Source organism: Kogia breviceps, chromosome 2 (genome assembly GCF_026419965.1).
Source record: "Kogia breviceps isolate mKogBre1 chromosome 2, mKogBre1 haplotype 1, whole genome shotgun sequence".
NCBI lineage: Eukaryota > Metazoa > Chordata > Mammalia > Artiodactyla > Physeteridae > Kogia > Kogia breviceps.
The window spans coordinates 48,935,295-48,959,628 of record NC_081311.1 but is presented as its reverse complement, the minus strand read 5'-3'; positions in this window follow the sequence as shown (position 1 = coordinate 48,959,628).

Genomic DNA, 24,334 nt, shown 5'->3' with positions numbered 1-24,334 from the left:
GCTCCATGGAAAAACATGCAAAAACTTAATGGAGGGGGCGGGGCGTTGTGGGCTCGCAGCTGTTAACTTGTGACCATTAGCTCGAGACGGTTACGACGTGACCCTTAGTCATCCTCCCAGCGGCCCTCGCGGCGGAGAGTGCGGTGAGGGCGGATTGCGGCCTTCTCCCCGGGGCCCTCCAGGCCCTCCGGCCTCAGGCTGCCAGGTGAGCTGGGGGTCCGGGGGCAGGCTGAGGGCTGTGGAGCCCTGGCCATGGCCGCCCACGGACCGGGCCCAGGCCTTGAAGCAGTGGCCGAACCTCTCCCCAAAACCTGCCTTTGGGACCTAATGGCGGCGGCGTCTCCATGGGTCACAGTCCGTGAGACCCGGGCGCCATTTAGGCGGCTTGAGGAGCCTGAGGGCTGGTCCTGGGCGCCTGGCTCCCTCAGGCTGGGCAGGATCTGGAGACCTGGCCCTGAGGGCGCTGACAGCTGAGCTCTGCCTCTTCAGCTGGACCTGGGCACTGGTGGGAGGAGCCAGACTGGGTGCTGGACGAACGCTTCCGGGCAGGGTGATCGGCCTGCGCAGGGACCGCCTTGCTTAGCCGGCGCCTGGATGTCGGAGGAGGAAAGTCCTGCCTTGGGACCTTGAACAAGTAAAATGCGGGGTAATGATGTCGCTTTGCTTATGGGATTGGTTAAGTATTGAAAGTCGAACGGAGGCGTGGAGACAGAATTAAATGCCTCCCCTTCCCTTTCTTGTCAGAACAGAGAATAACATTTGTTATTAACAAATGTTAATAACATCGTGACCTGACTGTGACCTGACCTCAAGAACGAAGGATCTGATCTGACACCAAGATGTCTGCAACAACTAACCACGCCCCTCCCTCACCTTTCCTATAAAAGGTGTTTTTTTTTTTAACATCTTTATTGGAGTATAACTGTTTTACAATGGTGTGTTAGTTTCTGCTTTACAACCAAGTGAATCAGTTATACATATACATATGTTCCCATATCTCTTTTTGCTGAAAGCTTTCGGGGAGTTTGGTGTTTTTAAGGCATGAGCCATTGTCTCCTTGCATGGCCCTGAAATAAAGCTTTCTCTCCTCCAAACTCAGACTTTCCGGTATTTGGCCTCACAGTGCAGTGGGCACACAGACTTGTGTTTGGGTAACAAATCCATTCTCTCTTTCATGTAAATTTTAGAAGTAGCACACTGTTTTCAATCCTCTCTCCCTCCAAACCTTCTGATATTCGACTACAATAACTGTAAATATTTGGAGGGATTTGAATCTGTGATCTGGACTCCTCCTATCAGTGAACACGGCAATGTGTTCATTTATTTGAGTTGTTTTCAATGCCTTTCCTATAAATTTCCCTATGAATATCTTCTTTTGTCAAGTGCCTTCCCTATATACTCTGTATTTTTGATGCTATTGGAATGGCATTTTTAATACAGAGTTTTTAAACGATTGTTATCCGGAAGAAATTTATGTATTTATTGATATACTCACCCAACTTGCTAAACTCTGTTACTATAAAAATTTATCTGTAGAATTGTTTGCGTTTCTGTAAAAAATGAACAAAACCCCAAAACATTATGCTGACTAGTTCTCCAATGAAATGTTGACTTGAAGTTGTGATGGAAGCATTCTTGATTTTAAAGAGAATAATTCTAACACATCACGTTTAAGTATGGTATTTATTGAAGGCTTCTGTTGGATATCTTTTATCAGATTAGGGAGTTTCCTTGTTATTCTCGGTTTGATACAAATGAAGGAGTGTTGAATTTTTTTTTGTGTGTGTGTGTGGTATGCGGGCCTCTCACTGTTGTGGCCTCTCCCGCTGCGGAGCACAGGTTCCGGATGCACAGGCTCAGCGGCCATGGCTCACGGGCCCAGCCGCTCCGCAGCATGTGGGATCTTCCCGGACCGGGGCACGAACCCGTGTCCCCTGCATCGGCAGGCGGACTCTCAACCACTGCGCCACCAGGGAAGCCCAAGAGTGTTGAATTTTATCTAAGTTCTCTTTCTGTATATTCTTTTGATGAATATGTGCATTTCACCAATCTGTTAGTGTGATTAATTACATTGGTGCATGTAAAACTAATTTTAATATTTTATAACTAAACCCAGATTGATCATGATAGTTTTTTTAAAACACTGCTGGATTGCGTTTACCATTAGTTTAGAATTTTTTAACCTATGATCATGAGAGAGGCTGCCCTTTAATTCCTGTTTTTGTGCTATTCTTATCTGTGCTTTTTTTGGTACGCGGGCCTCTCACTGTTGTGGCCTCTCCCGTTGCGGAGCACAGGCTCCGGATGCGCAGGCTCAGCGGCCATGGCTCACGGGCCTAGCCGCTCCGCGGCATGTGGGATCTTCCTGGACCGGGGCACGAACCCGTGTCCCATGCATGGGCAGGCGGACTCTCAACCACTGCGCCACCAGGGAAGCCCTCTTATCTGGTTTTGATATTAGGTATACTAGCCTCATAAAATGTGCTTGAGAATGTTTTCACCTTCTTTTGGAAAGACTTTGAACATGATCGCAATAAACTCCTCCTTGAATATTTGGTATGATATAATCTATGCCTGGTGTTTTCCTTGTGGGAACTTTTTAAACTACTGATAAAACTTACCCAATATTTACTGAATGTTATGGACTGAATTGTGCACCCACCAATTTAGATTTTGAACCCTAACCTCTAATGTGACTGTGTTTGGAGATTAGGGCCTTTAGGGAGGTGACTGAGGTTAAATGAGGTTATAAAATGGAGTCCTAATCCCAGAAGATAGATATCCTCATAAAAAGAGAAAGAGACACCAGAACTCTCTTCCTACACAGGCACAGAGGAAAGGCCATGTGAGGACACAGCGAGAAGGTGGTCATTTGAAATCCAGGAAGAGAAACCACATCAGAAACCAACCCTGTTGGCACTTTGATCTTGGACTTCCTGCCTCCAGAGGGTGAGAAAATAAATTTCTGTTTTTAAGCCACCCAGCCTGTGGTACTTTAAGGCAGCCCGAGCAGGCTACCACATTGGATTGTTTACTGCTTCCATTTTTTATCAGTCATTTCAGATACATTTTTCTAGGAATTTGAACATCTTTTCCCCTATATTGGTATAAAGTTGTTCAGAGTATGTTTGATTTTTATATTTCTGCTCTATCTTCTTTTTAATTCCTATTTTTACTTGTGTCTTTTCTTATTTTATGGATTCACAACAAGGAGGGTATTGCCTCCAAGAGGTTGAAAATTAGTTATGAATCTTTTAAGTAGGAAGCACAGTCATAAAGAAATATATAGTTTCTCTGTGATACTACATTAAACAATTTTTTTTGTATCATAAATTTCCTATAAGCTAGTGGTTAGAGCTAGAAATTTCGTGAGATTCAAGGTTGTTTTTGTTGTTGTCGTTGATTTTATTCTTCTTGTATTACATCAGGAGACACATGATACTTGATAGTTGTATTTTTACTGATGATACGATTGGTAAATGGGATCAAGTTTGTCAGTCTGTTCCCACCGTTAAATTTCTCCAGCAATGTTTTGACTCATGGTTAAATCCCCCAGCAACGTTCCAACTAATGGCTTAAGCATCTATTAATGATAAATGTCTATATTATTTCATTAAGTGTTGCAAAATGGTGACTTAAAAAATTTTTTTTGTTGGAGTTTAGTTGATTTACAATGTTGTGTTAGTTTCAGGTGTACAGCAAAGTGAATGAGCTATACATATACATATATCCACTGTTTTTTTTTTTTGGATTCTTTTCCCATATAGGCCATTACAGAGTATTGAGTAGAGTTCCCTGTGCTATACAGCAGGTAAAATGGTGACTTCTAATTTTATTATTTCTTCTGTATTTATTAGCTGAGGTTCTTTTTTCCCCATTTGATTGAGATTAACATAGCACTATATAAGTTTAATGTATGCAGCATAATAATTTGACTTACATATACTGTGAAATGGTTACCACAGTAAGGTTAACTCATATCATCTCATCTAGATACAAAAAAAGAAAACGAAAAAGAAAAAATGTTTTTTCCTATGAAGAGAATTCTTAAGATCTATTGTCTTAACAAATTTCAAATATACCATATAGCAGTGTTAACTGTAGTTATCATGTTGTAAATTACATCCCAAGTACTATTTTATCTTATAACTGAAAGTTTGCACCTTTTGAACAGCTTCATTCAATTCCTCCTCCCCCAACTCCCTACCTCTGGTAACCACAAATATCTCTTTTTCTATGAGGTTTTATTTTTTTTTAAGGTTCCACATATAAGTGAGATCACACAGTATTTATCTTTCTCTGACTTATTTCACTTAGCAAAATGCTATCAAGTTCTATCCATGTTGTCACAGTGGCAGGATTTCCTTCCTTTTTATGGCCATATAAAATTCCATTATATATATATATATATATATACCACAACTTTTTAATTCAAAAAAATTTTAGTGAGATATACTTTATTTACAATATTATATTAGTTTTAGGTGTACAAAATTTTTAGAGATTATACTCCATTTATAGTTATTATAAAATATTTGGTATATTGCCTGTGCTGCAGAATATTTCCTTGTAGCTTATTTATTTCATACATAGTAGTTTGTACCTCTTAATTCCCTACCCTTATCTTGCCCCTCCCCACTTCCATCTCCTAGCTGGTAACCACTAGTTTGTTCTCTATATCTGTGAATCTGTTTCTTTTTTGTTATATTCACTAGTTTGTTTCATTTTCTATATTCCACATATAAGTGATAACATACAGTATTTGTCTTTCTCTGACTTATTTTACTGAGCAGGGTACTATCCAGGCCCATCCATGTTGTGGCAAATTGCACAATTTCATTCTTTTTAAGGGCTGAGTAGTATTCCTGTGTGTGTGTGTGTGTGTGTGTGTGTGTGTGTGTGTGTGTGTGTATGTGTATGTGTCTCACATCTTTCATCATTTAATCTATTGATGGACACTTAGGTTGCTTCCATATCTTGGCTATTGTAAATAATGCTGCTATGAACATTGGGGTGCATGTGTCTTTTCTAGTTAATGTTTTCATCTTCTTCGGATACATACCCGGGAGTGGAATTGCTGGATCATATGGTAGTTCTATTTTTAGTTTTGGAGGAGCCTCCACACTGTTTTCCACAGCGGCTGCACCAATTTACATTCCCACTAACAGTGTACAAAGGTTCCCTTTTCTCCACATCCTGGTCAACATTTGTTATTTGTGGTCTTTTTGGTGATAACCATTCTGATGGTGTGAGATGATATCTCACTGTGGTTTGATTTGCACTTCTCTGATGATTAGCAATGTTGAGAATCTTTCCATGTGTCTGTATATCTTCTTTGGAGAAATGTCTGTTCAGGTCTTCTGCCCAGTTTTTAATTGGGTTGTTTTTTTGTTGTTGAGATGTTTGAGCTGTTTATGTATGTCGGATATTAACTGTTTTAACAGTCATATCATTCACAAATATTTCTCCCATTCAATAAGTTGTGTTTTCATTTTGTCAATGGTTTCCTTTGCTGTGGAAAGCTTTTAAGTTTAATGAGGTCTCATTTATTTATTTTTGCTTTTGTTTCCTTTGCCTTAGGAGACAGACCACCCAAAATTGCTGTGATTTATGTCAAAGAGTGTTCTGCCTATGCTCTTTTCTATGAGTTTTATGGTTTCTGGTCTTACACTTAGGTCTTTAATCCATTTTGAGTTTATGTTTGTATTTGGTGTGAGAAAATGTTCTCATTTCATTCTTTTACATATAGCTGACCAGTTTTCCCAGCACTGCTTATTGAATAGACTGTCTTTTCTCCATTGTATATTCTTGCATCCTTTGTTGTGGATTTATTGACTATAAGTGCATGGGTTTATTTCTGAAGTCTTTATTCTGTTCCACTGGGCTATGTGTCTGTTTTTGTGCAAGTACCATACTGTTTTGATTATTATAGCTTTGTAGTATAGTCTGAAGTCAGAGAACATGATCACTTCAGCTCTATTCTTCTTTCTCAAGGTTGTTTTGGCTAGTTGGGGTCTTTTATGTTTCTGTATAAGTTTTTAAAATTACTTGTTTTAGTTCTTTGAAAAAAGCCATTGGTATTTGGTAAAGATTGCACTGAATCTGTAGATTTCTTTGGGCAATACGGTAATTTTCACAGTATTAATTCTTCCAATCCATGAACACGGTGTATCTTTCCATCCATTTGTGTTGTCTTCAGTTTCTTTCATCAGCGTCTTACAGTTTTCTGAGTACAGGTCTTTTACCTCCTTAGGCAGGTTTATTTCTAGGTATTTTTTTCTTTTTGATGCAATTGTAAATGGGATTATTTCCTTAATTTCTCTTGTAGTCCATTGTTAGTGCATAGAAATGCAACAGATTTCTGTATATTAATTTTGTGTTGCAATTTTACTGAATTCATTAGTGATGCACTCTAGTAGTGTTTGGTGGCACCTTTAGGATTTCTATGTATAGCATCATGTCATCTGCACACAGTGACAGTTTTACTTCTTCCTTTCCAATTTGGAGTCCTTTTATTTCTTTTTCTTGTCTGATTGCTGTGGCTAGGATTTCCAATAATATGTTGAATAAAAGTGGTTAGAGTGGGCATCCTTGTCTTGTTCCTGATCTTAGAGGAAATTCTTTCAGCTTTTCACTATTGAGTATGATGTTAGCTGTGGGATTATCAGGCAGTTCATAGATCCCTATTTCTTTAGAGTCAGTTATGAGAGCATTATTCATTTCCTTGTGTCATGTCATGTTTACCTAATCTCCATGATCCCTGATTTGTTCTGTTGGTATGTGCATATTTGAGTTAGCAATCTCCTCTTACCTGCTCAAACTCTGTGGTTCAGGTTGATGCTTCAGCCTTACCTTATGTTCTGGGATTTTCACAATGGAGTCTTGCCTATGGGTAGTCCTCAAGCACATTAGTGTCAAAGGAAAACTTGATTGGGTATTCAAAGTCTAGAAGGAAACGGACCTGAAAGATTATGAGGTCTGGCTCTATCAGCAGAGGAGTAGATTTGAACAACTGGGAATGTGGGAACCATGGTTTTCTTTATATTATGAGAAATATTAAGGGTATGGAAAGGGAACTAACATTTCTGCAGGAGTTAGTAGGTGCCAAGACCTTTTCCAATGGCACATCTGGGAGGCTATATGGGAGATGGGCCTGGAATGTGAACCCATGTGTGGTCAGCAGCCTCCTCAGAGAATGATTATGTGTATCAACCCCACATCTTGGTGTCTGGAGCTGAAAAAACCAGTCATGTACTCCTCTCTGACTCCCCTGACTTCACAAGACACTTCTTATATCTCTGAATCATCATCCTCTCCTCTTTCAGGGCACAAAGGGAAGACATTAACTATTGAGCACCTGAGTCTTTACCAGGGACCTGGACCTTTGCTGAATACATGGCAGCAGTTACAGTCTCCCTCATGGCACCCTGTAGAGGAGACATGATTATCCCCACCTTTTCAATGAAGAATTTGAAGCGCAAGGAGATTAAATAACTTGGCTAAGAGATTAATTTGCAGCCAGTGAGTGGTGGAGGCAGGATTGTATTCATATTTCAAAATTTTTGGGACTATTTTCAAAGAGCAGAATTTGACTAAAACTGCATGCATCCCAGCCCTAGGTAACAGATGAAGAGCCAACTATGGGAAATGGGATTCATCATGTCTATATCCAGAGGACACCAGGGTGCTTTGTCGTGGCAAGACCAGTATAGATACTTCTCATACAGTGGAGCAGTACTCACCAAGTAAATGATCTTGCTGACCAGCAACAAATTCTAACTCCTTTTGACTGTAAACCAAAACACAATATATATGTCCAATTCAGTACACAAAGTACTTTTAACAATGTTGTATTTTTGGTGCTTTAGATGTTGGGCTATGGGGGTGGGAGTGACAAAGTACTTCTGCAGCACTCTGGGAAGGGGGAGGATCAGCGGCAGCAGCCTGGAGGGTGGCTGAGAGCATATGCGTGGGGGATGTTGACAATGCCAGCAACAGCTATCGAGGGGGAGACACTCCTGGCTGGGTCAAAGGCAGATCTTTGGTCTGCAGAGCATTTGTGCATAGTGGGGATTCATTAAGGTGAAGTTGACACACTTCCCCTGTAAGGAAGAGAAGAGAGAAGGTCACTGAGAAGCCATTGGAATTGGGAGCAGAAGGCTGTGGTTTCCTTGGCTCAAGGGGATTAGGCTCAGTACCTGTCAGGATCCCCAGGGTGAGCCTTTGTTGATGTCCTTCCTCTCCCTGTGTGCTGGCCTCCAGCCTGTGCTCCTAATTCTAGACTCTGTTCAGGCATTGGACATCTGCCCTCCCTTCCCCAGGGAAGGGTTGTTCTGACTCTGGCCTGCCTTTGCTCTGGTGTTGAACTTGTCTGCTTCCTTCTGGACTGGGAACCTGTGGAGCAAGGACAAGGGCTGATTGCCACTGTAGCCCCAGCATTGCCCAGGCTCTCTTGGTGAGTGTGTGCTGAAGGGATGAGTCCCTACCACAACCCTCAGGCTGGGCTCTGGTCCCACAGGGCAAGGGCAGGTGGGGGCACCCTCAGATGGGTGATGGGCTGTGGAGGCACATGGGCCCCTAGGTTTGGGTAAAGATTGACGCAGATCCTTTGGGACAGTGTAATCTGTCTGTAGCAAAAACTGCCCCTGGCTTTTCTGTCATTTCCTCCTTGTCCCCAGCTCCTGCTCAGCTGAGGACTCCCAGCTGAAGAGCCCAGATTGCCAGACAGGGTGCCCTAAGCACTCTGGAAGCTGGCAACAACTCTGAGCACTCAGCTCCAAGAGATGCAGACAGTGAGTAAGAAAGGGTCTCCATGCTCTGAGGCAGCATAAGGGAGAAGAGGGAGAACACCTTGGTCTTTCCCAGACTCCCAGCTCACTTCCAGTGGGCAGGTCCTCAAGGACTACAGGGTCTACCTTTATCCCCCCAAATCTCATTGGCAACCAAGGCAGTCAGAACTTAGGAGCACAGTTTGAGCCATGACCTCTGAGTGTGGACCCTTCTTAGCCTGATCTGTGCATCCCCACACCATGTACACTCACACCTTCATGCCTTTGTGTCCCTCTGTTCTTTACATGAAGCATAGTATGCAAGGTGCCCACTAGAACAGTGCCTGCTCTCAAGGAAGCTTCTAGTTCAGTGGTTTGCTATGGTCTCTTGAATAATGGCCCCAAATATATCCTGGTCCTAATCCTTGGCCCCTGTGGATGTTGTAGGTCATATTGCAAAAGGGCCTTTGCAGGTGTGATTAAGGATCTTGAGATGGGGAGACTATTCTAGGTTACCTGGGGGGGCTCCTACACTTGATCAAAGGGTCCTGTGACAGGGAAGCAGAGGGAGATTTGCCCAAAAAACAAGGCAATGTGACTGTGCAAGCAGAGCAGATTTAGGTGCTACCCTGCTGCCTTGTAGATGGAGAAGGGCCAGGAGCCAAGGAACACAGGGAATATAGCTCTAGAACCTGAAAAGACAGGAAAAGGATGCTCTCCTGGAACCTCAGGAAGGAGTGTGTTCTGGAAGGGCCAATATTAGAAAAATTCCTCTGGGGATTAGAAGGTGGTGGAGCATTGAGACACTGTCATTTCACAGAAGGTAACAGTAAACAAGACCGACTGCCATAGTGCATGGACTGTCATAAGGACACTCCTGGGTACTGTATCCCCATAGACTAGCTGGGTGTCTCCTGCTGCACATTCAGGGGTGGGGCTGGGGGCCAGCTCTGGTCTGCAGAGACTGTAGGTCCCAGCTGACACCCTGTCACTTAGACCAAGATTAACTTTAAGCCTGGGACCACAGCACTGAGGGCTTAAAGAAAGGAATGAGGACTGACTCCTGCACCTACTGGAATACTGGGGTATCCACAGAAATCCTACAACACTAGGGTCTCCAGGACTAGGGTTGGGAGGGACAAGGTCAAGTGGGATGGGGGCAGAGGAGTGGGAGGGGTCACATCCACCTGGCACGGGCTCCCAGCCCCTGTCAGGATGAGCAGGGTTGATTTCAGGCAGCTCTGGCTGCCGCCACTTACTCTCTGGGTGGTCCTGGCAACTCCCCTGATGTGTCAGGCCTCAGTTTTGCCTCCAGCGAGCACACAGGTCACTGTGAGCCACAGACTGCTGGGCGGACTCGAGAGCTGGCATTGCAGGGGCCTGGCAGAGCCTTGGGCAGCTATAAGGCGCCGTAATCCATCACTCTGCCACTTCCCCAACCTGAGCTTCAAAGAGTGGCCCTGGGAATGGGACCATTTCAGAGAGGTGCTCAGCGCCCCTGCCCTTACCTCGCTGGGCAGGAAGGCCATACCTGGCATCTTCCCTTTGTCCACCCTCTTGTCTCTTGCCTCCCTCTGCTTCAGCCCTCTGTCTTGCTCTGTCCCTCCTGATCCTGAGTGAGCATCTCTGGGTGGGTGTCTCCACTGTTCAGGGCATAAGGCCGGGGTGTGGCTCTTATGACTATAAAGGGGCTGGTTCTGGGAGAGGCTCCAGGAGAATCAGGTGGAAAATGGGGCTTCTGTGCAATCAAGGCTGGGACTCAGAGCTCGATTCAGACTCAGAACTGGGAGCCCAGCTGCCAAAGGAGCCCTGACACCACTGTCACCAGACAGTGTCTCTGCTGGGTGTGAGCATGCCTCAGGTATGTCACCAGCAGTGTGCAGAGGCTTTCAGGCCTGTCTAGAGTTTCCAAATGCCCACCTGCCCAGCCACCAAGAGCCAGTGTTTTCCTGATTCAGTGAATGTGGTCAGTGCAGCCCTCACTACAGACCCTGGGACCACAGTGTCCTCTAAGTCCCTGGCCCAGTCTGTACAAAATGTCTGAGCATGGGGACACCCAGGAAAATGATGCCCAGGCAGATGCTTATAAGGGAAATCAGGAGCACCATTCTCTATGGGCTTGGGGCCGGAGTAGGGCCAACTCTGGTGGTTTTGGGGTAACCATCAGGAGACCATGAGTGCTGAACTGAAAGGGGGACAGAGCAGTGATAAGGGTGGAGCCAGGCTCAGAATTCAAGTCCAGCTCTGCCCCTCCTGGGCTTTGTGACCTGGGACAAGTCACTCAGCATTTCTGTGGGTCAGACCCCCCCTTGGTAAAGATGGGATAATAAGAGCACCTAAAAATACAGTTACTGGGAGGATTAAAACAGTAAAAACATGTAAAGTTCCTAGTCTATCAACTGACCCACAGAAAGGACGCAATGAAATTATCTATCATTATTATTATTAAATAACAAGGATGACAAGTGGAGAAATTGGGCTTCTCCCCACTGTCACAGGCACCAACACAAGGAGGGCATCTTTACTGCCTGGTAAAACCAGTCAGTGTTGACCAGACAACATTGGGAAGGGGGTGTCACCATGTCCTCCACCACTCCTGCAGCTGAGTGAGCAGCCCAGGAGGGTCTCATGGTTGGGGTGCAGCCAGCAGTCCCACAGGGTCGGGTAGGCAGTGGGGAGGGACCATGGATGGGAGTCCAATAGGCCTCTGCAGCCCTTTTCACTTAAGATTGGAATTGCTGGGCATTGCTCTGGAGAAGAAAGGTCCTGACATCCTTGAGACAAGGACGCAGGGGAAATGCACAGGCACCATGTTGAGAATCGTCTGGAGGCTCATTAGTTCCAGGCCTCCACGCCTTGTGTGTTCCTCTCGGCAGACGCCCGGAGAGGGCTCTCTGACCCACAGTCCCGGGGGCAACTGGCAAAAGCAAGACCCCAGCCCACGGGGAGCATCGCTGTGCCCTGCTTACCATGTCCCTGGGCGGACACCACATCAATGGCAGCTGGCTGCAGTGCTGGACAAAGTCGTACAAAGTATCCAGTTTTCCCTGAAAAGCAGATGTGTTTGTGAGGAAGCTACAGGCACAGACGCTGCCTCCAGATGGGTGGTGTCCCCTCTGTCTCCCATGGCTTCCCAGGGCTGTGTCCCCACAAACTGGGTGAGACAGCACTGCAGCCATCACCTGGGGCAGGGACCTTAAGAGCCTTCTGTGTTTGTTGGGAGCTCGTCACTGTGGGTCACAGATTATTTTGGATTCTGGAACAAATCAGTACTTCTGGTGTAGGAGAAGTCAGGGCTACTTTTGAAAAAAGTGTCAAAGTTTGGAGGAGATATGCAGTAGCCAAGGAGAGGTCCTCAAGGAGAAAGGTGAGGCGGGCATGGGGACTGGGCAGGAGCTTGAAGAAGAGGGAAGAGGGCCTGCTTTTGAGGGGCTGAGAGGGAGAAGGCAGAGAAGAGACCCAGTCCCTGCTCAGGGGGAAGGGTCCTGAAACAGGGGGGTAAGAGAGTGATGAGGAAACCAGAGAACCGGTGAAAACGTGGACGTGATGTGAGCGGAAGGTGGGGCCGGGCCTGCGGCAGGAACGAGCCCCTGGCAGGTGCTTCCTCTCTCTGTGGAAGGTGAGCTCTGGCTTCTCCGTGCCCTCACACTGACTCTCAGGGGAGATGCGGGGCCGGCCCTCCAGCTGCCATTTGAAGCTCCCAGGAGGACCAATGGATCCCACAGCGACAGAGGCAGGACCAGGGGGAGGAGGGCAAAGCCGCTCCCAGAGATGGTGGGGTCTTTCTTCCTCACACCTGCCACCTGCAGCCCTCTTCGTCCCTGTCATCTCTCAGCCCCCTTTCAGCTGGGATCTCAGTCACCTGGGGGAGGAAGTGTCCTCAGGCCCCCTCCTCCATGTGGCCCTTGTCACCTCATCTCAGGGGCCTCAAGGACAATGCAGTGAGCTCTCCCTCCCTCACTGAGCAGATGGGAGCCATAGGCACTCCCAGGTAGTTTAATGCTGGTAAGATCTTGGCTCAGAAATATTTGTTACTGACCTGCATGAGGTTATTTGTAATTTGGTTTGTTTTCACTCATCCAGTCACTGGCCAGTGAAATCCAGCCCACTGCTGAAGCTGATGACAACCTCTGTGAGAACTAGGGACTGGCCGGCTGTGAGCCAGCCACCAACATCAAGAATCCTGGGCCCGTTCCAAGGGGGAGACCCTGGTGCTGAGACCCACATGGTCAAAGTCTAGCACCCATAAACTCATCTCCACCCAGTCAGGACCTCTGCTGCAGGAGGCCTGCAGGCTTCCTCCCACCCCCCAGCTTGGAGGGCATTCTGTCTCCCTTCCTAAGTGCACTTTTCACCTCCAGCAGTCTTATCCTGTGTTCTTGGCACCCACAGCAAGGGATAATCACTGTGGTATATCCCTGCACGGGGCATGGCTTTTATTTATTTATTCATTTATTTTATTTATTTTTTAATTTTTTTGCGGTACGCGGGCCTCTCACTGTTGTGGCCTCTCCCGTTGCGGAGCACAGGCTCCGGATGCGCAGGCTCAGCGGCCACGGCTCACGGGCCCAGCCGCTCCGCGGCACGTGGGATCCTCCCGGACCGGGGCACGAACCCGCGTCACCTGCATCGGCAGGCGGACTCTCAACCACTGTGCCACCAGGGAAGCCCAGGGGCATGGCTTTTAGAGAGAAAATAATTGTCTGAGTCCTTGTCTGGCAGCTCCTGGGTGCAGACACATGACATCTGTTGTCCCGGCACCTGTCAAGTACTGGCCACTCAGCAAATGTTTGTTGGAGAATCAAGGACAAATGAGCAGGACCCGGCACTGTAAGAGAGTGGCCTCCATGTGAAAAACACTCCAACTCCTTTTGGTTTAGAAAAATGGCTCTTTTCCAAATAACAACAAACTCTACCCTGTCCCCTTGGTTCCTGGCAGCCACCCTTGTAGGAGAAGCTGGGTGTGAGCCTGTGCCATGTGATGGAGGGTGGCAGGGGTGCGGGCATTAGCAGGTGACAGGGCTGTATTCACCCGACTCTGGCAGATCCAGCCTCCCCAGGTCACAGTGCAGCCAGTGTAGACGTCAGCCCGAGCAGTGATGCTGTTCCCCACCAGATCTGAGGCCCAGGTCCCCCTGCCTCGGGACACGGCACCCCTGCTCTAACTACTTATGGGCCCTGGGTTGGGCCTCACCACGGGTCAGCCCAGCCTCCGCACCTGACCCTGGGTCCCTGTGATCACCTGCTCTGTGCCTCCCTCAAAGCTCAATGCCCGGTAGGAGTCCCTCCACCCTCCTCAGCTCCCCAGTCCCTAAAGGCCAACCCTGCCAACACCCTCTCCTTGACATGTGCCAGGGATGAAGACCAAGGAGATGGAGCCCAGAATACATCAGAGCCCAGGGAGGGGCACCAGGTCCCTGCAACCTGGGGGGGTGTGGGCGACAGGTTCCACCTCCCTGGGCCTCAGGTTCCTCAGTTTTCAAAGGGTAATCGATACCTCAATGTAGGGTCAACAGGGAGACAGGCAGACTGAGGCCCCTGGTCCCTGGTAGAGGTCCCACCTGGGAGTTTTCAGCAGCAGCCCTGACATCATATGAAGGCAAGAGAACCCTCCCCACACCCCTCCTCCCCTCCCCTTCCCTCCCACCCAGGGCCAGTCTCTGTCCTTTTCATTATAAGGACACCTGCCACACCCTCTGAAGGTGAAATTTACCCTCAATGCCCCCCAGTTACCAATACCAGACCAGACACCAGATGGTGAGCGCCTGTGGGCAAGGGTGGCGGCTGCTTCATTTCTGCCCCTGTGTGCCCAGCACGGGGCCCTGCACATCCTGGTGACTTAGTGATGACTGATGAAGGAATGACGGAAGGCACCAGAGATGGACAGGGATCCATGCTGTTTTCAAAGGCGCAGCTGCCCCTGGGGTTAGCGCCCTCCCGGTCAGCATCCTTCTCCGTCTGGACCATCAGTGCCCTTGTAGACCCCTCTTTGTCCCCCAACAGCAGAGACTCCTGGGGCCTTGGTCCACCTGAGTCCTTAAGAAGCCTGACTGCTGTGGGGCAGCCCTGGTCTCAGGAGGTCTGGGGTCCATTTTCCCCAGGGGGTGGGACAGCCCATAGGCCACCTCCCTGTGAAGGTGGAAGCACTCAAAGCAGGTGGCCCCCTAAAAGCCCAGGCTTAGGATGGGAGGACAGAGTCTGTGCCTTGTTTGCTGGTGAGAGGACCTTGGAGCTGATGGAAGCTGACCACAGGCAGGGTCACTGGGCAGGTGTGTGCCCAGTCACTCGGGGTTGGTGAGGGCTGGATGCAGCTGTACAGGCAGGGGTCACTCACCCTATTGCAGCAGCAGATGCAGACAAGCAGCAACAGACACAGGAGCAGGAACAGGGCCGAGATAAGCACAGGGAACTAGAGAGAATTACTGGGAACCGGGCTCTGGATGACAACCGTGGGCACTGTGGTCTCCTTATCTGGGATAACTGTAATCTTGGTGACCCAAGAGACAGGATAGACACAGTTCCTGCACTTGGCTCTATCTGTAGCCCTAGCTCTCCTCACGGTAATGGCTTTGCACTTTAGGCATTTGGGGCTCCTCAAATGCAGGCAGCAAGGGTAAGGGGAGCCCATCCCCAGGCACCATGAGATTGACCTCTGCAATGAGGGCTGACCAGGCAGTGAGGAGCCCTGCATGGGGTCAGATGCCCTCAAGACCAGGAGCGAAGTGACCAGGGATGGCGGTATGGTGGCACCATCCCGACTCCTCTGTATGTACGTGGTATGTTGGCTTCACTCGGAAAAGCTGCCTGGAGCAAAGGTACCAGCCTTGGGGCACACCATCTCCCACATCCTGCCCTCCTCAGCAGAGCCTGGGCCACCGCGGATCCCTGAGCACCTAAGGGGATTGTCAACCAGGGCAGGTGCGGAGGATGCCCTGAGCCCTCCCAGAGACAGACATGTGCTGCCCCAGTAAAGGGGGCAGTCCACATTCTGGACTCCTCATGGTAACAACACCTGCTCAAATGGCCCCCAAACATAAACACTTACTGTCCAGCCTTAAGAAAAATACGTCCTGGGCAAATTATTTTTTCATTACTCACAGAGGCAGATTTTTTATCTAAAGGAAAACCACATGAGAAGAATGTCAGTGGACTTGTCCACCTACCCGCCCCTCCCCTTCTGCCTGCCCTTGGCAAGGAGAGCTACCAGTTTTGCAGAAACAGTTTCTCTTCTCTGCCTTCTTCTGACATCTACTGTGCAAGGTTCTGGTATATCGTGGGAACAAGGCAGGCAGAGTCCCTGCTCTCAAGGACCTGACATTTGCGGGACTGGAAAGGGAGACAGAGAATAAAGTAACAAACAATGAACAAAATAGGCCCCAGAGTGAAAAGTGCAGTGACATCATAAAGCAAGGGACGGGATAGAGAAGGGAGGGGAAAAGGACAGCTGCCTAGGAGCAGGTGACCTGTCCTGTACTTTAGAGACTCAATTTCTCTTTAAGAGAAAGTGAAATATTTATACAGGATATGATGGGATGTCTGGGATTTGCTTCACAATAATCAATGGTGAGAGTATCAGCAAAGCCAGATTGGCCAGGATTGATACTTACTGAAAGTAGGGGAAGGCTACTTCAAGGGCATTATACAACTTTTGCTACTTTTGTATGTTACTGAAAATTCCCATTAAAGATAAGGTCTCTCTGAGGCGGTGTTCCTAGAGCTGAAACCGGCTGAGGGGGAAGGCAGGGAAAGGTCTGGGAAAGAGGGTCCGGGCTGTGGGAGCCTGTTCCGAGGCCTGAGGCATAACTAGCTGAGCTTGTTGTGGGAAAGAGGTGAGTGAGGAGAGGGGGCGGGGCCTCGTGGGCCTTGGGAAGGGATTTGGGCTTTATTCTAAGCTCAGTGAGCCTGTTGCGTGGCTGGCCAGGTTCGGGTAAGTTTGGACACGGAGGTAGCAGGGCCTGCAGGTGGACTGGATGTGGGATGAGAGCAAAGAGGAGTCAAGGATGACGTGCAGGTTAGTGAGCGGAGCGCCTGGGTGGGTGGTGGTGACAATTATGGACACAGGGAAGCCTGAGGGGAACAGGGCTTCTGTGTTCGTGCTTGTTCTGTAATTTTATGGGAGCTGGGAGGTGGCACTCCGGAGGCTAGGACAGTCTGTAACTAGTAGCTGTGGAAACTTCTCTCTCTTGACCCCTAAATCTTCTCACACCCTGACTGTGGCCACAGGTCAGGCCTGTTCCACACAGATGGTCCCCTTCCACGTGACCAGCTTTTGGCTATAACTCAGTTCTCAGATTAGCTATGAGCTTCTGAACTGTGTTCCCCTTCACTGGTGCTGATATAGAAACTAATCACCAGTTATATTTAGGGGGAAGGATTTGTGTCTGAGGGGTAGGATGATTGGGATTAGTGTGAAAAAAAAATCACGAAGAAATTTGGTGTAATCTACATAGTGTTCACAGAGCAGAGAGAGTGAGGTGATGCAGGCGCCTGGCATACTGAGGGCCAAGAAAGGCATGGTTGGCTGCAGAGGCGTTTTCTTTTTTTTTTTTTAAATTGAAGTATAGGAGTTTTTTTTTACAATATTATACTTGTTTCAGGGGTATAATATAGGGATTCAAAAATTTTAATAGATTTTACTGCACTTGAAGTTATTACAAAATATTGGCTCTATTCCTTGTGCTGTGCAATATAACCTGTAGCTTATTTATTTTATACATAGCAGTTTGTACCTCTCAATCCCCTACCCCTGGATCTTGCTCCTCCCTGCTTCCCTCTTCCCGCTGGCAAACACTGGTTTGTTCTCTACATCTGTGAGTCTGTTTCTGTTTTGTGATATTCAATCATTTGTTTTATTCTTCAGATTCCACTTGTAAGCGATAACGCACAGTATTTTTCTTTCTTTGTCTGACTGATTTCACTTAGCGTAATATCCTCTAGGTCCATCCTTGTTGCAAATTGTAGGATTTCGTTTATTTTATGGTTAAGTAATATTTCCTTGTATATATAGATATATACCACATCCTTTTTATCTAGTCATCTGTTGATGGACACAGGTTGCTTCCATATCTTGTCTACTATAAATAATGCTGCTGTGAACATTGGGGTATGTATATCTTTTCAAATTAGTGTTTTTATTTTCTTCAGTTATATATACAATAGTGAAATTGCTGGAACATATGGTAATTCTATTTTACATTTTTGAGGAATCTCCGTACTGTTTTCCCTAGTGGCTGCACCAATTTACATTTTCACCAAGAGTGTACTAGGATTCCCTTTTCTCCACATCCTGGCCAACATTTGATAATAGTTTGACAGGTGTGATGTGGTATCTCACTGTGCTTTTGACTTGCAGGATTAGTGAAGTTGAGCATCTTTTTATGTGCCTGTTGGCTGTCTTCTATGGAAAAATATCTATTTAGGTCTTCTGCCCATTTTCTAACTGGGTTTTTTTTTTTTTTTTTTAACATCTTTATTGGCGTATAATTGCTTTACAGTTATGTGTTAGTTTCTGCTGTATAACAAAGTGAATCAGCTATATGTATACATATATCCCTGTATCCCCTCCCTCTTGCGTCTCCCTCCCACCCTCCCTATCCCACCCCTCGAGGTGGTCACAAAGCACTGAGCTGATCTCCCTGTGCTATGTGGCTGTTTCCCACTAGCTATCTATTTTACATTTGGTAAAATCGATTAATCGTTTTCTGAATATAGTATCATGTCATCTGCAAAGAGTGACAGATTTATTTTTTCCTTCCAATTTGGATGTCTTTTATTTCTTTTTTCTTGTCTGATTGCTGTGCATAGGACTTCCAGTATATGTTAAATAGAAGTGATAAGAGTGGGTATCCTTGGCTTTTTCCTGATTTTAAAAGAAAAGCTTTCAGCTTTTCACTGTCAAGTGACATGTCAGCTGTGTGTTTGTCAAAAATGGCTTTTATTAAGTTGAGATATGCTCCCTCTATACCACCTTTGATAAGAGTTTTTTAAAAAATCATGAATGGAAGTTGAATTTTGTCAAGTGCTTTTTCTGTGAGATGGTCATGTGATTTTTATCCTTTTTTTTGTTGCTGTTGTTAGTGCGGTGAAATATATTCATTGATTTGTGGATATCGAACCATTCTCGCATCCCTGAAATAAATCCCACTTGATCATGGTGCTTGATCCTTTTTTATATATTGTTGAATTCAGTTGGCTAACATTTTGTTGAGGTTTTTTGCACCTATATTCATCAGAGATATTGGCCTGTAATTTTCTTTTTCTGTAGTGACCTTGTTTACTTTTGTATAAGGGTAATGGTGACCTTATAGAGTGATTTTGGGAGTGTTCCCTCCTCTTCAATATTTTGAAATAGTTTGAGAAGGATAGGTATTAGCTCTTCTGTGTATGTTTGGTAGAATTCCCCTGTGAAGCCATCTCATCTTGGACTTTTGTTTGCTGGGAGTTTGTTGATTACATATTCAATTTCAAGACTAGCGATCAGTCTGTGCAGATGATCTATTTCTTCCTGATTCAGTCTGGGAAGATTATATGTTTCTAGATATTTATCCATTCTTTCTTGGTCATCCAATTTGTTGGCCTATAACTGGTTGTATGTAATATTCCCTTATAAATTTTATATCTCTGTGATGTCAACTGTGATTTCTCCTCTTTCACTTCTTATTTTTTTTATTTTGGTCCTCTCTCTTTTTTTCTTGATGAGCCTGGCTAAAGGATTATACATTGTCTTTACCTTTTCAAAACAGGTCTTGATGTGCTGGGGGATTGATTACTTCATGGCTTTGCATATGAAGGGAGAGGTTACCATACTTCCATCCAGGTCTCTCCCTCCACTTGTCCACTTTGCCTCTATCCTTACAGTGTCTACAGTGAGTGGGCAGCAAGGGCTTTGATGGCTTGGTTGGATGAAGGGAATGCAGTGTGTTGTGTGATGTTTCTTTCTTTTTTTTTTTTTTTTGTGGTATGCGGGCCTCTCACTGTTGTGGCCTCTCCCGTTGCGGAGCACAGGCTCCGGACGCGCAGGCCTAGCGGCCATGGCTCACGGGCTTAGTTGCTCCGCGGCATGTGGGATCTTCCCGGACCAGGGCACGAACCCGTGTCTCCTGCATCGGCAGGCGGATTCTCAACCACTGCGCCACCAGGGAAGCCCTGTGTGATGTTTCTTACCTGGAGGCACCAAGCAGGTTACTTACCATAGACTTTGCTGAAGCCCAACTCATATCTGCAAACAATTTCATCCTTTCTTTTTTGATCTAGGCCAGATGCAAAAAATGTCACTTCATAGGCTTCTGCAAGGGTAACATCCAAAGGTCTGTGTTAGGAGGGGCTGAGTGCTGTCTCCCCTCTGATCTCACAGTTACAGAAGGTCATCCAAAACTGAACTCCCAAGTGACTCCTATGAGGAAGCAGCTCTGTCTGAACCAATATCTGTGTACCTCCTGTGCCAGATCCACTCCTAGTGTCACTGAGGGTCCACTCTGAGGCTGCTGGACTGGGCTTTGAGCACTCAGGTTGCTGCTACAAACCTCTCTGAACTGTTGAGCACAAGCCCCGATCGGGTGCTGCTTCACCTCTGCAGCAGAGCCCTCTGTGCCCCAGGCACCGCTGCTCCCAAAGGGGGGCTTCTGAACTCCGGCAAGTTTCCAAAGTGGAAGGTAGGGTGATGGTTTCAATATTTCAGCAAAAGAGACTTCCAGGTAAAGGATTTTTGTTTTGTCCAGAAAGCTGCTCCTTTTGCTTCCTAAACCCCTCCCCCTGCACCCCAATTCCTCCAACAGTATCAACCACAGGAAGGAAATGAAGTCACAGGAAGGTCTAAAATTGGCTTGCGGGGCTGCATGTCCCATGTACAGTCCACTGCCCACCAGCTCTCAGGCGGCAGAAGGATGAACAGTCCCGGGAAGGGAGATGGATCCTTTCTGGAACAGAGAGCTTTCTCTCTGGAAGAAAAGTTGTACACCAGGCCAGCCGGGGGCTCCAGAGAGAGGAGCTGTGGAGGCAGGCGTCTCCCTGAGAAGGCTGGTGGAGCTGAGCATGAAACGGGCATCTAGCCTGCTTGAGACTGACACGGGCGCACAGGTGGACGTGACCTGCCCTGGGGTGGGTGGGTCTGGGAGCACCACATGCTGCTTGGGACAGTCAGTTTGAGAGAAACTGGACTCTGACCAACTGTGACCTGGGTGTCCCCTTAAGGCGGCAGGTCTACTTCTGGTCTTGACCCAGGGAATTCCTTTCCCAAGCTCGCAGAGGTAAGCATCAGGATGGCCCTACAGTATCACTTCTAGTATCGACTTATTAGGAACAATCTGACTATTGATCAAGGGAGGCCCATGAAATAAACTGTTCCATCCATGCAACGGAACACTATGTAGATGGCTGGAAAGTACTATGTACTGCATGATCCCATTAATGTAAAAATATCCTTGTAAGGTATACTTAGGTAGGTCTTTACATATAAAAGCTGAACTCTTTGTGGTTGTTGTCTCTGGAGAGAGTAGGATAGGACAAGGGGGGACCTTATCACGGTGGGGGGACAGCCTGGACCCAGGCTGGTTGCAGGAGTGTCCCCGTCTGCGCAGTGTGTCCTGCCTTCATCCCGCAGGTCCTCCTGCCCCGCCTACCCCCCCAGAGGGTCTCTGGCCATGATGCAGAGCTGGATGCCAGACCTCAGAGGGAAGCCCTGCTCTGCACTGTGTCCTCCTATGGCCACCACTGCTGGGCCCCACCTGCTGGGCTTCCTGCAGACACTCACTCTGGCCTAGTCACATACAGGAAAAGGAGTGACCAGGTGTCGCCGCCAGCCTGCCTCTGGGATCCAAGCCCCGGGCAAACCCAGCAACACACAGGAGGGATGAATCCCCAAACCACTGTGCCGAGTGCCCCAGGCCAGGCCCCGCGCTCATCCCCTGTGAGTCCCTGAGGAGAGGTTCTAAAGCAGCAAACTAGCCTGTGGAGGAAGAAATCAGGGAGTAGCTGCCTCCAGGCGGTGGGACAGGGATTGCCTGGGAAGGGAGCTGAGGGGACTTTCTGGGGGCAAATGTAGTGTTCTAAGTCTTCATGGGGTTGGGGGTTACACAGGTGTGCGCATTTGTCAGAACTCGTCAAATGATACACTTGTTTGTTGTATTTCAAAAAAAGATGCCAGGAAAAAAATTACCAGGTAAATATATGCAGAATAAAGGCTTTGGTGGTGCAGTAGCCTGGTGACTGTACGTTAGTTTGAAATGCATCAAGAAATAAGATGGATTGATGAAGAGAGAGAAAGAAGAAGGAGAGTTAGATAAATACACGATAAAGGAAATATGGTCAGATATTAATTGCAAATCCAGGTGGTGGAGAGAGGGGTGTCCACTGTTTACTTTAACTTTGCTATAGGTTTGAAATTTTCCATAATAAAAGATTGGAAGAAAAACAATGAACTGAATGATAAAAATAAAAAATACAGCCAAGCAGAAGCTATGATTCATAGTGAATGACAAGTGACTAATGACAGGAAAAGATCAAGGTGCCGCAGGAAACCAGAGGGGCCAGCAGACCAGCAAAGGCTTCCAGACTGAGGCACATTGAGGATAAAGTCTCAAAGCTTCGGTGGGTTGGACCCTGTAAAGCTGAGGAAGGTTTTGCAGGGAGCCCAGTCCCCCCAGCCACCAGCCTCTGCAGCAGGTGGACTTAGAGCAGAGGCTGGACCTTGGAGGGCCCAGTTGTCTGGCTTGGGGGCCTCAGGCTCCATGGACAGATCAGATCAGAGCTCTTCCTAGTGGACCCTCACTATGGGCAGGTGGCACAGCCTTTGACCTGAAAGGCAACTGCAGCTACTTCACGGGACAAGGACAAACCCCTCAGGTGAGCACAGGGAGGAGCAGCCAGAATGACTGTCAAGGGGCTTGGGCAGCAGCCCCCGCCCAGCTCCCCGCCTTTGCCCAGCAGCCCATGCATCCTTCCTGACAAGGGCTGCAACCCTACAGTCTCGGTGCAGGGGGTCTGGGCCAAGTACAGCCATTTCCACAGTCAGAGGCACAGTCACAGGATGAGAGTCAAGCGGAGGGAAGAGTCTCAAGGGAAAGGAGGCAGAGCCAGAACTGTGGTGGACAAAGTGTGGGCAGCCAGGGGGACAGTCTCAGGAATACTCTCTGTCCCCCAAACGGAACCCTGTCTGCTCGTCTTCCCTGGAAGTTCTCTTTTCTTTTTCATGCACCCCAACCATAGATCAAGCACTTAATATCTAGTAAGAACCAGGAATGTAATGCATGATGCCATGTGGTTCTCGGAAGCATCCCTGGGGGTGGTTTTCATCCTTACTGTGCAGAGGAGGAAGCTGCAGCACAGAGAGGACAAGGGACTTGCTCCGAGGGTCAGCGCTAGGAATTGGCCAAGGGGGTCTGCACCAGCCCTCGCTGAGGCCCGCGCCTGGCTCTGTCCCATCTGAGCACAGTGACATCAGCAGGCAGCTTACATTTGGAGTAAACCCTTTCAATCTGCTCATTTGCCTGCAACAAAATGAAGGAGTGTTGGGGGAGGGCAGTGAGATGACACAATAATACTGTAAGAACTTCATAAAGCAGAATAAAGTCTTAGAGCTGTAGGATCTGTACCTTTTTCAATCCTTCCTGCATGTGTGTGGCTCCTGTAGGTACTATATTCTGAAGTCTGCTGAGACCGTCACAAATTTCATTTCTGAAAAAAAATAGTAAAGGAGGTTGAGGAGGAATGAGGATTGACTGTTACAAAACAGACCAGCTGTCCTGGTGCCATTTAGCGCTGTGGAGACCTGCCTAGACCAGAGAGGACACACGTGGCCCTGTGGTGACCTTTCTGCCTATGTCTTTGACCCTGACAGGCCTTGGTCAATGCTTCTTTGTCCCCTATTCAGTGAGCGTGGAGGATGCTGCTTTGCTGGTCCCATGGGTAGGGCCTGACTTTCAATGTGATCATCCCTGTCTCAGGCATGCAGACCTCAGGGGACTCAGCAAGCGCCCTGCCTTGACTGTCCGTGGTGAGGGGGGAGCACCCATGGATGCACACCTGTGAATTCATTACCCCCAAAGTGATGGGCGGTACTGCTGGCACCTAAGGGGTCCCTGCTGAGGGCACATCACCTTCCAACAGGCAAGGCTGAGTGTGGAAAGGTACTCTACTGATACCCCTGCCCTGTCCCCTCCTCCTCTGCCACAGACCCCTGAGGTGGACTTGGACCCTCCAAGCCACTTCCCCTTCTGGATCGGTGCTAAAGGAAGCAGTCAAGCTGCTCCGTTAAGTCTAGGGCTCCTTGGCTTCATGTGCTCCTGAAGAAATACACCATAAGCTGGAAAAGAGGCCCGAGATGCGTCCATGTGGGAGGAAGAACAGTGACCCCCGGCTGCCATGGGGATGGGCAGTGGGCCTCTGTTAAAGCAGAGAGCAGGGGATGGGACTGGGACACACCAGGGGTGGGGCTTAGGTTCAGGCTAATCCAGTGTGATGGGCTGAGCAGTCACAGCAAGTCTAAGGACAACGTGGTCCCTGAAGGCTGGCTCTCGTCTTGCGCAGAAGGGATTCTGCCGTGAGGTGCAGTCTGAGAGCCCCAGGTCCTG